The 11,296-nt window shown below is 40.8% G+C and overlaps 1 long non-coding RNA gene across 1 annotated transcript; it reads right to left on the bottom strand.

Annotated features, from left to right (window-relative positions):
- Positions 1-931: 931 nt before the first annotated feature.
- LOC132542556 (uncharacterized) lies at positions 932-10,589 on the bottom strand. The gene is made up of 3 exons (XR_009553555.1): positions 10,511-10,589; positions 5,138-5,249; positions 932-1,212 (listed from the first exon to the last, which is right to left on the bottom strand). It is a non-coding gene; the product is annotated as an uncharacterized LOC132542556 (long non-coding RNA).
- Between the last annotated feature and the right edge of the window lie 707 nt (positions 10,590-11,296).

The raw sequence follows: 11,296 nt of genomic DNA, 5'->3' as shown, positions 1-11,296 counted from the left end.
ACCCATTTATTACAGCGGATATTATCAGCAACAGACAAATTGGATAAGTTGCTTGAAGCCAGGTATAGTGAGGAAGTCCAGGGTTTCTGTGACTTCTCTAGATAGATGCTCCATCTCCCCAGATCTCCATGTGTTTACCAATATGGAATCTCCAGGTGCTGCTGCACCCTTCCGAGAATGGCAATGGCTGTCGAGTCAACGACTAAATAGATCACAGGAGCTTTATTCATAGAATGGCTCAGTTTCACACAATTTCCACAAAATAGCAGTGCTTCCATTTAATTTTATTTACTTACTGTGGGATTCTGTATTTTATTTATTTTTTAATTTTTGTTAGTGATTTAATGGTGACTGATAAGATCATAAGATAATAGGGACAGAATTCTACACCACAGCCACCACCAAAGATCTATGCTCCCCACTTCCTCCTCCATCAGTAGCCTCCAATGTCCCCTCAAGGTCATAGTACAGGTTGACTATACATACATTTTTTTTCTCTTTTCCAAGTACATATGTTTGAATGCTCTCTATTCCAAACAGAGTGAATTTATCCCATAGCATCCCTCACTTCCTAAGGATAATCACCAGCCATTCCATTCATTTTGCCCTGTTCATGTAGTCTTTTGAACAACTGAGTAGTACTCCATTTTGTGTGTGTTTGTGCGTTTGTGCGCGCACATGCGCCATGACAACTTCTTCTTCTCCTTCTTCTCCTTTCCCTCCTTCTCTGCCTCTTACTCTTTCTTCTTTTTTGTATTTATAAAACTCAAGTGAGTGATTTTTTAAAACTTCATTGTTAAAGGCTTCCCCACCCACCCCCACCCCAAAAAAATCTAAGTATTCCCCATAGGTTTTTTTCTTGATATTTTAATTTTTTTAATTGATTTAATAATAATCAACAAGACCATAGGATAAAAGGGGTACAATTCCACATAATTCCCACCACCAGAGTTCTGTATCCCATTCCCTCCACTGGAAGTTTTTCTGATCTTTATCCCTCTGGGAGTATGGGCCCAGGATCATCATGGGGTGCAGAAGGTGGAAGGTTTGGCTTCTGTAATGGTTTCTCTGCTAGACATGGACATTGGTAGGTCTATCCATACTCCCAGCCTATTTCTGTCTTTTCCTAGTCGAGCGGGAGTCTGGAGAGGTGGGGCACATTGGTGAGGTCTTCCATCCAGTGAAGTCAGGTTGGCATCTGCAACTTGGTGGCTGAAAAAGCATTAAAATATAAAGCATAACAAATTGTTTAATAATCAGGAATTTAAAAGTAAGACTATAGCCAATGAGATTTGAAGTCTCCATTTTGGTAAAAGCTAGAAGGTCTATTTTAGGTATATTCCAAGGGGCCATAGACTTGACTAATTCCAAGGGGCCAAGACTTGACTAACATGCAGGTGAGTCAAAGGCACTATCTTGGGAGATGGTGTCAGAGTTGGGAACAGAACTAGAAAGCTGGATCAGGGAAGAGAGTAGCTCCCAATTATGAGGAAAGTATACAAATATTATGCCAGTCTTCCTACTCATGAACACAGAATGTGAGCTCAGATCTACAGGGATGGAGAGGTCACATAGGCTCCTAAGCTAATTATGGGCCCCAGATCACATCAAATCTATGGGGCTTACAATCAACAATATTTATACCCCTTTCCCATATTAGGGAGCTACTCTCTTCCCTGATCCAGCTTTCTGGTCCTTTTTCCAGCCATGACATCATCTCCCCAGACAATAACTTGGATCCACCTGCATATCAGATTTCAGGCTCAGTCGAAAAAAAAAAAAAAAACACTAGTATAGCTTCAGGCCCTTTGAAATATAACTAAAATATGCCTACTAGCTATCGACAAAATGGAAGACCCCCCCCCCAACACTTCATCTGCACTACTCCAGCCTTTAGGTCCATGATTATTCAACAATTTGTTTGGCTTTGTATGTTAATTCTCTTTTCAGCCACCAGGTTCCAGATGCTAGCAGGATGCAAACAGACTTCCCTGGACAGACAACCCCACCAATGTGCCTTGGTACTCCACTTCCCCAGAGCCCTTCCTCACTAGTGAAAGAGAGACAGACAGGCTGGGAGTATGGATCGACCTGTCAACGCCCATGTTCAGCAGGGAAGCAATTACAGAAGCCAGACCTTCAACCTTCTGCATCCCACAATGATCTTGGGTCCAAACTCCCAGGGGGCTAAAGAATAGGAAATCTATCAGGGTAGGGGATGGGATACGGAGTTCTGGTGGTGGGAATTGTATGAAGTTGTACCCCTCTTATCCTATGGTTTTGTCAATGTTTCCTTCTTATAAATAAAAAAAATTTTTTTTTTAAGTATGCCAGTCTCTTGTCCTTATTTAGCTTTTCTAGTCCTTACTTTGTCTGGCAAGGTTAACCTTGGAGTGATTGAGGGAAGTGAAACAGGAAATAAGTGAGGAGGGTATGTAGTCTAAGTCGAAACTGTTTGATTAAGTACTTTATGGTACCTAATATTTAAAAAGTGTCTTTTTTTTAGTTCTTTCTACTTGCTTGTTGCACTTATTGAGTCATTGCAAACTATTGTGAACTTTTACTTTAAGGTGTATATTTCTCCCCTAACTTATGGGTACATGTGCACATATGTTCTGTCTCATGGGCCCTGGTCCATATCTAGGTTCTGTGGCTTTGCTAGGAAGTGCACCACCCAATATGGAATTGAGGAGTCCTATGAGCTAGGAAAGATCTCATGAGAGTAATGGAGCTGAAGGGTTGACTTTCCACGCCTGGCATCTCTGGACACAATCCGAGGTGAAACGTGTTGAGATGGTACTGGTTGCATGATATTTTAAACTTTTAATCAAGAAAATGAGAAGGGTGGTATGGGAGATAGTACAGTGGATAAAGCACTGGACTCGCAAACATGAGGTCCTGAGTTCAATCCCAAGCAGCACATGTATAAGAGTGATGTCTGGCTCTTTCTCTCTCCCTATCCCTATCCTAAATAAACAAATAAAATATATTTTTTAAAAAAATGAGAAGGCTGGGAGTTGGACAGTAGTGCAAAAAGTTAAGCACACGTGATGCAAAGTGCAAGGACCCGTGTAAGGATCCTGGTTCCAGCCCCTGGATTCCCACCTACAGGGGAGTCATTTCACAGGCAATGAAGCAGGTCTGCAGGTGTCTGTCTTTCTCTCCTCCTCTCTGTCTTCCCCTCCTCTCTCCATTTCTCTCTGTCATGTCCAACAACAGCAACATCAATAACCACAACAATGTTAAACGACAAGGGCAACAAAAAAGGGGTAAAGGGGTAATAAATAAATAAATATTTTTAAAAATGAGAAAACATATATCAGAGCACACTATTTCCATTTTTTTATTTTATTTATTTTTCCTTTTTTGCCTTTTTTGTTTTATTATTGTTGTTGTTGATGATGGCATTGTTGGATAGGACAGAGAGAAATGGAGAGAGGAGGGGAAGACAGAGAGGGGAAGAGAAAGACACCTGCAGACCTGCTTCACCACCTGTGAAGGGACCCCCTTGCAGATTGGGAGCCGGGGGCTCAAACCGGGATCATTAACGCCAGTCCTTGTGCTTTGCCCCAAGTGCGCTTAACCCCCTCGCTACCGCCCGACCCCCCACTATTTCCATTTTATAGATGAAAAATCAAAGACCCAGAAATATAATGAAATTAACTTTCCCAGTGTCTTGCTCTCCAAGTCTCACCTATCAACCAAAGGAATCAAGCATCTGAGAAGTAAGAGTGAGAGCAGAAGTAACCAGAGCGGAGCTGAGGTAACTCAGCAGAGGCCCCTGTGCCCTCCCCCACCCCTCCCTCGCTGCTCCTCACGCCATCTTTCTGTCCTCTAAATCCTCTCCTCTCCTAGAGTCTATCTGAGACCTCCTCGTAACTCCTTTAAACACTTTTTTGGGCATGTTGCCTTCTTGGGGAAAGGCTGAGCTTTTCCCCTTCAATAGGAGTCAGGGTCAGTCTTCATTTCTGATTTCTGATACACCACCAGCGTAAGAAAGACCCATATGAACAGGGATTCCAGAAGCCAACCTGGCCAGAGAACCTTCGAGAACTAGATCTATTTCTCGATTCTATTTCCCTTATGAGTAGAATGAAGAAGTTGGACCAGAAAAATAAGTTTATAAAGTATTATTATTGTTAAGAAATCATTATTTTTCTGGGCAATTTCCTGACTAGCATTAGTCTAATGGCAAGAGTAATAATAAAGTTGTGCAGGTAAAACAAAGCATGGTCCAGCGGAGAAGCAGTTCCAGAAGCCAGAACTTCCACCTCCTGCACTCTGTAAAGAATGTTCATACATATTCCCAGAAGAGTAGGAAAGTTAAAGGAAATGACCAGAGGGCTTTGAACTCCAATTCCATCAAAACAGAGGGATAGGAGGAAAAAAGGAAGGACATTCAGAAGTAGCGATAGGTGAAGGTGTGACTTAGAAAGAAAGAGAAGGCAAGACCTGCTGAAGGATCTGGATTTGAGCCCTGCAGGGGGGACACTTCGTGAGCCGTGAAACAGGTCTACAGGTCTCTCTCTCTCTCTCTTTCTCTCTCTCTCTCTCTCCCTCTTTCTCTTTCATTCTCCCTCTCTGCCTCTCCCCCTCTCTCAATTCCTCTTTGTCCTAGCCAATAAAATGGAAAAAATGGCCACCAGGAACGGTGGATTCCTAGTACCAGCACTGAAAGAAAGAAAAGGCAGAGCCATAGGAGGGGAAAAGACAAATATATATCTTTATAGAAATAATAGTCAGCCCCTATCTGTGACCTTGGGAGAGGGAATGGGGACACAGAACTCTGGTGGTGGAAATGGGGTGGAATTATATCCCTGCTGTCTAATAATTTTGTAAGTCACCAATAAAATAAAAAAATAATAATTCTAAAATAAAAAACCATGGATGTAGACTGAGTTTGGTCCATGGTCTGCTTTTCTATGACCTGTGAAATAAGTGATCTTTAAGGCCTTAGCTGTGGCACTGTGTTGTGTGATTTCTAAGTGATAGAGCCTCATCTAATATAGAACATAGAATTGGCATTCCTGCACTAACTGGAAATTTTAATTGAGGAGTTAGCCCCAATGTAATTTCCTTATAATTAATTCCTAGTGTTTGGAAATGCATTTAATTCTGGAGTGTCTCAGAAACTAACCTTTTCCCAGATTTGACCATTTGGTGGCAAAGACAGTCGCCTCTATAGAGAAACAGTGCCCTCTGCTGGAAAAGTGATGCAATGACGCCTTTGGCACCAAGATCATATGCTCCTTAGAAAGAAAAGATTTGTTTTCATTTGCAATAGATTCAACGAAGGATAATACATAAAGTCTTAATGCATATTTATGGATGTTTAATATATGTCAGGCATAAATGGAACTTTCATGTACTCATCTGAGAGTAGTTGCTATTACTCTTAAAAGAAAAAGAAGTCCAGGGCCTGGAGATGGCACACCTTTTTGAGATTACGTGTTACAATGCACTAGAACCTCACTGAGCCCCCGGTCCTCACCTTCACGGGGAAAGCTTTTCAAGTGGTTGTGATGCAGTGATGCAGGTGTCTCTCTGTCTCTCTTCCTCTCTGTCTCCCTCTCCCTTCTTGATTTCTGTCTCTATTCAATATAAATAAAGACAATTTTTTTAATTTTTGAAAATCAAGTTTAAAGAACAAAATAAAGAAATCCATGAATAGAGAAAAAAAATTTTATATTCACTGTCAACAGTCTGTAATGCACAGACAACCAGAGGGAGTTGGAGTCTAGGTCTCCAAACTGTGTTCAGGAAAAATCAGTCTTTATACTGCAAATCTATAGGTTTTAATAGTTATTTTTACTGCATAATTTTAATAATTCCTCCCAATACCTCCAAAGGTAAGTATTATCATCGCCATTCACAGATTAGGACAATGAAAGAGTCTGCACAGCCAGCTCAAGATTCCCTAGCCATTAAATGATAATTATGAACTGGTGCAAAATGTTTAGCCTCTCTAAGCTGCAATTTCTTTTTTTGTTTGTTTTTGTTTTTGTTGTTTGTTTCGTTTTTGTTCCTTCTCATCTTTTTGTTTACTAATAAATTGTGTCTTCTTTCTTAACTCTATGAGAAACAGAGGTAGACTAGAGAATTGCTTTGGAATATCTCTTCCTGAGGACTGAAGCTGGGGTTTTGGCTTTCTTTTTTTTTTAATTTTTATTAATTATTTAACAATGACTAACAAGATTGTAAGATAACAGGGGGTACAATTCCATACAGTTCCCACCACCAGAGTTCTGTGTCCCATCCCTTCCATTGGAAACTTCCCTATTCTTTATCCCTATGGAAATGTGGACCAAAATTATTTTCTGGGGTGCAAAGGTGGGAGTTTTGGCTTCTGTAATTGCTTCTCCACTGGACATGGGCATTGAAAGGTTTATCCAAACTCACAACCTATTTCTATTTTTTTCCTAGTAGGGTAGGGCTCTGGAGAGGTGAGACTTCAGGACACATTGGTAAGGTCGTCTACTCAGGGAAGTCAGGAGTGTAGTAGTGTCTGCAACTTGATAAGCCTCAGTTTCTATATTTGCTAATTATGAATAAAAACAATACCGATGGTGGCACACCTGGTTGATCACACATGTTACATTGTGCAAGGACCTGAGTTCCATCCCCTGGTCCCCACCCACAGAGTGATAAAATAGGGTTGCAGGTGTCTCTCTGTCTCTCTCCTTCTCTGTCATTCCCTTCCCTCTTGATTTCTGGCTGTCTCTATCCATTAAATAAATTAAAAAGAACAATACATCCGCAGCAAGAATTAAAGGAGACTACATGTGCAAGGCATTTAGCAGAATGTTTGGCCCAGAGTGAGCCTGGTACCGTGTTATCTACCATTGTTGCAGCAGTCAGAACCTGTTTTCCAACTCCTGGACCTATGACTTTCTACTACATTACACAGTGTCTTTTGAAAATTCAAGATCATGGTGCTGCTGGAACTCGTAATTTTAACCCCAGACCCTGGAAACATAGTGAAGATTTGTCTTAAACATAAGAAATGGCTTTGTGTGGTCCAAGAGGTGGTGCAGTGGATAAAGCACTGGATTCTCAAACATGAGGTCCTGAGTTCAATCCCCGGCAGCACATGTGCCAGGGTGGTGTCTGGTTCTTTCTCTCTCTGCCTATCTTTCTCATGAATAAATAAACAAATTATTTTTTTAAAAAATGGCTTTGTGGGGGTCGGGTGGTAGCACAGGGGATTAAGCGTACATGGTGCCAAGTGCAAAGACTGGCATAAGGACCCACATTCAAGCCCCACCTGCAGGGGAGTTGCTTCACAAGTGAAGAAGCATGTCTGTAGGTGTCTATCTTTCTCTCCTCCTCTCTGTCTTACCTCCTTTCTCAATTTCTTTCTGTCCTATCCAACAACAATGACATCAATAGCAAAAAATAATAATAAACCAAACAACCACGGCAACAAAAAGGAACAAAGTAGCCTCCAGGAGCAGTGGATTCATAGTGCAGGCACTGAGCCTCAGAAATAACCCTGGAGGCAAAAAAAGAAAAAAGAAATGGCTTTGTTGGCAACTATCAAGATTCTGAACTGCATCATAAAGATAGTTTTAAACAAAAGATGCTAAGGCTCCCATCAGAGTTACTTTGTGCCCTAATCCAACTTTCTAGTCCTATTCTCAACCCCGACACCATCTTCTCAGACAATACTGTTAGTCCATCATGCAAAAATTACTAAAGTCACGGGCCCCTTGGAACATACCTAAAATAGGCTTCCTAGTTTCTTCCCACACAAAGACCCCTAATTTCATCTGCTCTGTTCCTACCGTTGGGTCCCTGTTTTCTAAACAATTTGTCCTAGTTTATATCTTGCCCCCTTCCAGCCATTAGTTTGTAGACACTACTATTATTCCATCCTTATTTCCCTAGGCAGATGACCTCACCAATGTGTCCTGGAACCTTACCTGTCCTGGAACGTAGCCCCACTAGGGAAAGATGGAAACAGGCCAGGGGTATGGATCAACCAGTACCCATGTCCAGTAGAAAAGCAATTACAGAAGCAAGACCTTCTACCTTCTTCACCCCATAGAGAATTTTAGTCCATACTTCAAGGGGGATAAAGAATAAGGAAATGTTGCGGTCTGCGAGGTGGTGCCATGGATAAGGCATTGTACACTCAAGCATGAGGTTCCAAGTTCAATCCCCAGAAGCACATGTTACAAGAGTGGTGTCTGGTTTGTCCTCTCTCTCTCTCTCTCTCTCTCTCTCTCTCTTTCTCCTCCTATCTTTTTCATTAATAAAGAAATAAAATCTTTAAAAAAAGAGAGAGAGAGGCCGGGTGGTGGTGCACCTGGTTGAACGCACATGTTACATTGTGCAAGGACCTAGGTTCAAGCCCCCAGACCCCACCTGCAGAGGAAAAGCTTCACAAGTGATGAAGCAGTACTGCAGGTGTCTCTCTGTCTCTCTCCCTCTCTGTCTTCCCCTCCTCTCTCAATTTCTGGTTGGCTCTAGGCAATTAAAAAATAAAGATAAAAAAATAGGGAAGTTTCCAAGAGAGGGAATGGGATACAAATTTTAGTGGTGGGAACTGTATGTAATTATACCTCTGTTACCTTACAATCTCATTAATCATTATTAAATGACTATTTTAAAAATTAAATCATTGTTCCCTTAATAAAATTATTTTTAAAATTAAGAACTTTCGGGAGTCGGCGGTAGCGCAGCGGGTTAAGCGCAGGTGGCACAAAGCACAAGGACCAGCGTAATGATCCCGGTTCGAGCCCCCAGCTCTCCACCAGCAGGAGAGTCGCTTCACAGGCGGTGAAGCAGGTCTGCAGGTCTTTCTCTCCCCCCTCCGTCTCCCCCTCCTCTCTCCATTTCTCTCTGTCCTATTTAACAACAACATCAACAACAATAATAACTATGACAACAATATAAAACAACAAGGGCAACAAAAAGGGAAAAATAAATATAAATAAATATTAAAAATAATAAAAAATTAAAAAAAAATAAAAGAATCCACCACTCATGGTGGCTAATATAATATAAAATTAAGAACTTTCTTTGGACCAACAAAATAGATCACTTAAATGGTGCACTGCTTAGCCTCAAACCAGGTTGAGGTTAACCCCCAAAACACTGAAGTTTTAATACTGCGTCTCTCCCTGCTTATCTCCATCTAAAAATAAAATTAAATTTTTCTTTGTGCTCTTAGAAGCCATGCATTACAATCACATACTGAAATATGTAATTCTGTTTTTATGACATGGTTATACAATATTGCAAGTCAGTAAGCCAATGCTTTATCCACTGCGCCATTTCTAAGTTTTAATGCTATATTGACACTATTTTGGTACTATGACAGAGTCCATACAGGATATGGATTTGAGAGAAGAAATGAGGAACCGGTATTCTCTGGGAAGGAAGTCGGCGTGGGAGTGAGAGAACTAGTAAAAAGCAAAAGGGGAAATGACAAAGGCTTAAAGTCCAAATAAGAGGTCCCCCTAGTGGACTCTGTGAGTAAGTGCACATGCAGCCTGGCAGTGTAGCAATTGTATGGTCAAGGTCAGAGGTCAGAGCCAGGTTCTCACAACTAGCTGAATGATCTTGGGCAAGTGATTTGTGTGAGCCTTGTTTCTCTACTTATATCCTAATGTGGCTGTGGAGATGACAATACATTGGCAGATATAAGTATTAAATACAGTAATATATACAAATAAAAAAAAATAAAATAAAAATAGCTGGCTTGCAAAGTGTGCTGCTTTGTCAAGTTCATCACTAAGGTTCAAACCTGATCCTCACAGCTTTGAAGGGAGTTTTGGTGCTGTGACATCTCTCTCCCTCCTCTCTTCTCTCTTCTCTCTCTCGTATTTCCTCTCCCCCATTCCAGCCCCCCACCCCAGCTCCTTTAGTTATCCTGAACCAATGAAGACCTAGATATGACAAAAATTATTTTAGGACTCTGAGTGTATGTGTGTTGGTCTGCTTCTAAATTCTACTTCTAAGACCCCTTCTGTTGCATTGCTTGAGGCTGTGGTCTATTTATATAATCATTATTTTCATTGGTTTAATCCCCACTGGTTCCAGTGCTATTTTCCTTCTCCCCACCCCCTATCCTATGTACTTCCTCTTCCTGACACTTCAGCCTCAGGAGATATAAAAGACAGGGCTTTCTAATGAAGAGAGATTAGAAGAGATTAGATTTATATACCACAAAAAAAAAATACAGTAATATAAACAAAGCAATTAGTGACATCTCAGGCCCTCAACTTGCATCCATCAGAGACCAGTTGTGCCCCATTGTCTCTTAGCATCTCAGCACCAGTTTTGCCTTGTTAATGCTTCCTGAAACATAAGTGCAGGAAGCCTAACAATGACAATTAGCTCATAATTCATATTTAGCACAGGAGCCTGTGTAACCTCTGAGTCGCTATCAGTCTGAGCTCATAGTACATGGTCACAGCTGGGAACATTCTAGACCGCACTCATTTTCTTTGGGTGGCAGAGTAGGATGACCCAGCCTCCCGTCAGAGAGTGGGACAGTCCTTACCTTTGCTAGTTGTAGTGAGAATGAGGTCCTGAAGAGTTCCCCAAAGGGCTTATGATGACATTCCTGATGGAAGTGACCAGTGATAGTAAAGAGAGGAATCTGTTAGAGGTCTAGTCCCACAGTTGGATACCATCTTGAAAACGATCTCTTTTTGTTGTACAAATAGTCTAGATGTCTTTATCACCATCTGAAACTTCTGCATGTCCTACTTTCTTGAACTCTGGCAGTGATTTTTCTAACCTTTGATTTACCAGATTTTTAAATTTTTGTTTAATTTTATTTTATTAGACAGACAGAAACCATAATACTGAAGCTTCCCTCAGTGTGGTGGGAGCCAGAGTCAAACCTAGGCCATACACCTGGCAAAGCAACACATTAGCCTCCTGAGCTATTTTGCTGGTCTTCTACCAGATCTTCTCTGTACGTTTCTGGCTTATTACATAAAACTCATTCCTTTTATTTTTCTTGTGATAACTATGATGGTGTTTAGTTTTGTGCTAAATCCCCATGGTTTAAGTAGCTCTTATTTTAAGTGGTATGAGATGACCAGTGTGTAAAATTTCAAAGGATTCATTAGAGAAAGAGAGAGAAAAAAAAAAAAAGGATGGCAAGCTAGGCATAAATACATCCTGGGGAAATATAGTTGGAAACTAAGATTGGGAATTTTCTCTATAGTCTATGACATAGTAGACCTTTCCACTGAGACTTTTCTTTTCTTTTTTCTTTCTTTTGTTAAAAGGTTTATTTATTTATTTATTTATTCCCTTTTGTTGCCATTGTTGTAGT

This window comes from Erinaceus europaeus, chromosome 13 (genome assembly GCF_950295315.1).
Source record: "Erinaceus europaeus chromosome 13, mEriEur2.1, whole genome shotgun sequence".
In the NCBI taxonomy this organism is placed as follows: Eukaryota; Metazoa; Chordata; class Mammalia; order Eulipotyphla; family Erinaceidae; genus Erinaceus; species Erinaceus europaeus.
The sequence above is the reverse complement of the archived record's forward strand: the minus strand, read 5'-3'. Positions and strand labels throughout refer to the sequence as shown.